The following is a 5695-nucleotide window of genomic DNA, read 5'->3' as shown; positions in this document are numbered from 1 at the left end:
CTGGTCACCCCCACCTGCCCACCCCTGTAGGCCTGGTCACCCCCAACTGCCCTCCCCTGTAGGCCTGGACCCCCCAACTGTCCTCCCTCCCCTGTCGGCCCAGTCACCAACTGCCTTCCCCTACCGGCCTGGTCACCCCCAACTGCCATCCCCTGCTGGCCTGGTCGTCCCTAACTGCCCTTTCCTGCCGGCCATCTTTGACCTCATGGGGGCGGCCATCATGTGCGAGGGCATGATGGTCAATTTGCATATTAGCTCTTTATTATATAGGACTGGGAGCCCAGTGCACTATTTGAAGTTGCATGGCGCTACCCACTCCCTCTCCGGCCCTTGAAGCAGCCATGGCTACTGCTGATCAGGCCTCCCCCAGCGCAGGTGCGTGGAGGCCCTTGCTGCCCCGCCCCTGAGGCTGTGCATGCAACCTCCTCCTGTCTGGTCGACCCGTTACGGTGTCCTGGTTAATTAGCATATTTCTCTATTATATATATAGGTGTAAAGAAAGTAAACAGGGCTTATTGGGAACTAAGGACATTTAGCCACAAATGCCCTTCTCTTAGCTTCCAGGCAAAGGCACATTGAGAGGAGGAAAGCAGGCAGAAGTTGCAAGGGGTGGGGTTGGAGTGTTTGATATATTAATGTAGTTTGTTCTTTTTTCTCCTCAAACAGGTTTCTGTCACCTTTTGCCTTTGAAAATGAATGGCTCCACGGCCAGTGTTGCTAAGTAGTTACAGTGTTGCCCCCCCACCCCCACCCCCCCAGGGTCACAGGTTCAATTCTAGGTCAAGGGCATGTACCTGGATTGCAGGTTCTATCCCTGGCCCTGGTCAGGGCATATGTGCGAGGCAACCAATCAATGTTTTTCTCTCACATTGATGTTTCTCTCTCTCTCTCACCTTCCTCCCTCCCTTCCACTCTCTAAAAATCAGTGGGGGAGAGGGGAATAAGTGGCACTTGGAATTACACTCTCCCAAAGAGAGTGGTATGAGTAGTGAGAGTTTTAAGTAAAAATCACTTTCTGCCTCTCAACATGATTTAATTCTGTTTATCTTCTTTCCTATATTATTTGTGAAAAACACGATTGGATTTAAATACAGTGCAGAGTGCCTATGGTTACTAACAGAAGAAAGCCCTTTCTCTGATTAAAACAAGTGACTTTTCTGACACAGCTTCAGCTGAGGGGCTGAGAGATGGCAGAAGTGGCTGCTCTGCCTTCTGTTTCTAGAAAGATTAGCTTTTCCTGGGGCTAAAGGAAGCCAAAGCCAATTCTGAAAGGGGGGAGTTTTCCTTGTTGTTAATTAGGACTCAGGTGACGTTACCAGTGACACGATGAGCTTGGTCCTTGCTTTTACCATCGGGAAGATTTGAGCTGTATCTTCCACGACCTTCTTCTTTCCATATCCTGGTGCCCAGGTAAGGACAGTTGGTTTCGTCACAAACCAGACGGCCAGAAGGATAGTATTATTATCCTTTGCCTCTGCAAAACCAAAATAGCTGGTATTTCTTGCTGGTGATTAGGCAGAAAGTGTCCTAACTCTGTCACAGTGGGGCCCTTTGCCATCTTAGAATGTCCTGTTGGAATTCCAAACAGATGAAGCTGAGCCCAGAGCTGGTCACAGTATAAACCAATCCTGTTTTCTATTGCCAGGCTTTGCCCGACGTATTTTATATCATACACAATAGTACTCCCGTATTATGATTTGCCTTCCACAGTTTGTTATCCAGTCAACTTCGGTCCTTAAATATTAAATGGAAAGTTCCAGAAATAACTGATTTAATAGACAATTCATAAGTTTAAATTATGTGCTGTTCTGAGTATGATGAAATCCCTCTCTGTCTGCTCTCTTTGTTCAGGGGGTCTGTGCTGAATTCCCTGTCCACCCCTTGGTCACTTAGTGGTCATCTAGGTTATCAGATTGGTATCATAGTGCATGTGTTCAAATAACCCTTATTTCACTTCGCAATGGCCCCAAAGCCCAATGTAGTGATGCTGGCAATTTGGATATGCCAACGAGAAGCCGAAAAGTGCTTCCTTTAAATGAAAAGGTGAGCACAGTCAATAAGATATTTTGAGGGAGAGACAGATCACATATAATTTTTATTGCAGTATATTGTTATAATTGTCCTATTTTATGATTAGTTTTGTTGTTAATCTTTTACTGTGCCTAATTTATGAATTAAACTTTGTCATAGATATGTTTGTATAGGAAAAAACAGTATACATAGGGATTGGTAGTATCTGTGGTTTCAGGCATCCAGTGAGGGTCTTAGAACATATCCCCCTTGGAAAAGGGAGGACTACTGTCATCCAGATTTGTTCTCTTCCGTTTCCTTACCTGGAATGAATTTTCCTTCCTCTCTTTAGTTTAAGTCCAATCCTTTTTTCCAATGTGCTTCTCAAGTTTTACCTGCTTAGTAGACAGTTCCAAATTTCCAATCCCAGCCTTAAGGGATTACTCTTTTCTCCGGAACTTTGTCTCACTTGTGGTCTGTATTTCTTTCATTCATTCATTCATTCATTCATTCTCTTCTCTCTGTCAGGGATGTTGTTATCCCAGCTCTTGTCAGGAGTGGCTTCTTCTCATTCTTTAATTCTCAACTGAAATGCCATTCTACAAAGAGACCTGCCCTCACTACCCATTCTAAAGTAAGAGCCTTTTCTATATATTCAGAGATTGTCTGGTCTCCAGCACCTAGCCTGCTAGCTGCCACATAGTAAATAGTTATTGGATGAATTAACAAAGGAATTAATTTCTTAATTTAATGTATAATTTCAGTTTCAGCTTAAGAACAAAAACATTGATAGCTCTTAGAACTGAGACATATCTAAAGACAGGAGAGATTAGATTTATGTCTGTTTCTTGAAGGCACTGAGAAATTTTCTGGACAATAACTCATTCTAAGGGATGAAATACTATGTGAAACTCCAATGTATGTTTCAAGTATAGTGGTTTAATATGTAAAAACAACACCACACGAACAATTCTGTGTTTTGCTCATATTCTCTGTGCTGTTCCCCTAGTTTATCTTCGAATGATATTTAATGCACATTGGAATATGTTGTGATAGATGGATGTAATTTAAATAGGAAGATACTAAACATTTTACCCTAGTTATTTCAATGTAAAAAGTCATTATGTATTTTAATATAGAAAACCAGGGGCCCAGTGCACGAATTTGTGCACCTTGAAAAGAACTGTGGGCTGTGAGGCTGCAGTGGGCACAGGGGCAGGTCTCAGCCAGCCCCTCCCGCTGCAGCCCCCCAGTCCCTTGTCTGCTGGCAGCCCCGCTCCCACCTGCTGATGGTGCTGGCCCCAATCACTCCGCGCCGTCACCAGGTGTGAGCACTGGGCAGGACCATGGTGTGCAGGAGCAAAGACTTTTCAGTAACCACCAGAGGCTTGCCCTGATGACAGTGACCGGTGCCCCGCCTTGGTCTGGCGCCCCCACTCCGCTCACCTGCTCTACCATCCTGCCACGGCCAACGTCCACCATGTTCCATGCGTGCCCCCAGTGGTCAGTGCACATCATAGCGTTTTATATATATAGATATGTATTATTTTAAAGTTGTTTTAAAATACTCTAGATTTTTAAAGTGGAAGCTAAGAAAATTTCAATAATATTTTTATTGCTGAGTAGTATCTTATTATCCTATATAATAAAAGGGTAATATGCAAATTGACCCTAACATTAGAAAGACCAGAACGACCACTGGATCAGTCACTATGAGGCACATTTATCACCTCTCCGTCCCTTTCCCCAGCTGGCAGGCTCCGATTGCCTGATGTCTAATGGGGAACTGGGGGTAGATGGCGGGGGACGCGGGCAGCGCCAGGCCAAGGCCCCTGCCTCACCAGTCGCCCCCCACACAGAGGGTGACCCGTGGTGGGGGCGGGGCCTGCGAGTGGGTGGGAACAGCCAACCTCTCGGTCCCTTCCCCTGGCCATCAGGCACCAATCACCCGATGGTGAACGGGGAACTGGGGGTGGGTGGCAGCAGGGGGCAGGGCTGGCTATGGGAAGCCAGGGAAGATGGTCCTGATCGCAGGCCAGGCCTAGGGACCATAGCCACGCACGAATTTTGTGCACTGGGTCTCTAGTATGAATATAAAACAGTTCGTATATCTATTTTCCTATTGAACATCTGGCCTGTTTCTAGTTTGTGGCTGTAATGAATAAAGCTGTTATGAATATTCTCATAGAAGTCTTTTGTAAATTTAAGATTTCATTTCTTTGGGATAAATAGCTAGGAGTGAGATTACTGTTCTATATGGTAAGTATATTAAGGAATACACTTTTTGTGCCATTTCACATTCTACTGGTAACAGAGTTTTGATTGGATGTCTCCATGTTCCCTCATGTTTAGGACAGTAACAATCAATGAAGGGTCATAATACTTCATTCCTTTGAAATAGCCACCCCATTGTGCTCATAGAACATTTTGAGGACCTGGGTAAATTTAACTATAGAAAGGGTATGAGATGAAATTAAGGAGCTATTTTTATTTTATTGGAGTAATAATACCATTTTATTTAGACAGAAGAATGTCCTTATTTATTTTTTTAGAGTATTTTGGCTTTAAGTGTCATAATGTGTGATACTTTGAAACAGATTAACCACAATAAAAAACAACGTAGATTGATAAACCAAGGGCACTAGAAAGGAAGAGGGCATGCATCTACACCATTTGTCTGCATGAGAGTTTTACTTTGGGACCTGAATTATTCAGGAGAGTAACTTTAAAATATTGTAGTTCAATGAATTCTTTTTCTTTTTCTTTTTTTAATATATATTTTATTGATTTTTCACAGAGAGGAAGGGAGAGGGATAGAGAGTTAGAAATATCAATGAGAGAGAAACATGATCAGCTGCCTCCTGCACACCAGCTACTGGGAATGTGCCCACAACCAAGGTACATGCCCTTGACCGGAATCGAACCTGGGACCTTTCAGTCCACAGGCTGACGCTCTATCCACTGAGCCAAACTGGTTACGGCTGAATTATTTTTCTTATTTGAGGATATTCCCTCCCAGGTAACTTATAGAGAGAAGTCAAGCTGATTCTACGGGAGCATCAGAGTTTAACGACTCTTGAGGAGTGATGGATTTCCTACGCTTTTCAAGTTATTTACCCAAATTATGGCCAAATCACCAATCGTATGGTAATTCAACTTTAAAAAGGATTTTGTGTTGAATATTTCTAAAGGTTTAAAAAAAGTTTAAATTGTTTTTACTTTTTCTCCTGCTTACACCAGCAATTCGCTTTCTTCAAATATGTAGATTTACACCCAAACTGGAAGGAGGCACCCAGGACTATTGCTTTTACATCACTGTTTTTCTAAAAAAAAAAAAAATTAAAAATTTATTGATTTCAGAGAGGAAGGGAGAGGTCGAGAGATAGAAACATCAGTGATGCGAGAAAATAATGGATAGGCTGCCTCCTGCACGTCCCCTACTGGGCATAGAGCCTGCAACCTGGGCATGTGCTCTGACCTCGACCACCTGGTACATAGGTCAATGCGCAACCATTGAACCACACTGGCCAGGTTCCATCACTGTTTTTTAAATTCCCATTTGGAAAACAGGCATGAAGATTATGGGCAGGCAAGCCATATCCAGACCCTTCTCAACACTGGTGAAGAGCGCGGTACAAAGAAATAAGCAATGTTCTGTGCGTCCATTATATATGCAAGGAATTGC

Source organism: Myotis davidii, unplaced genomic scaffold (assembly GCF_000327345.1).
Source record: "Myotis davidii unplaced genomic scaffold, ASM32734v1 scaffold168, whole genome shotgun sequence".
NCBI lineage: Eukaryota > Metazoa > Chordata > Mammalia > Chiroptera > Vespertilionidae > Myotis > Myotis davidii.
Note: the sequence above shows the minus strand (reverse complement) of the source record.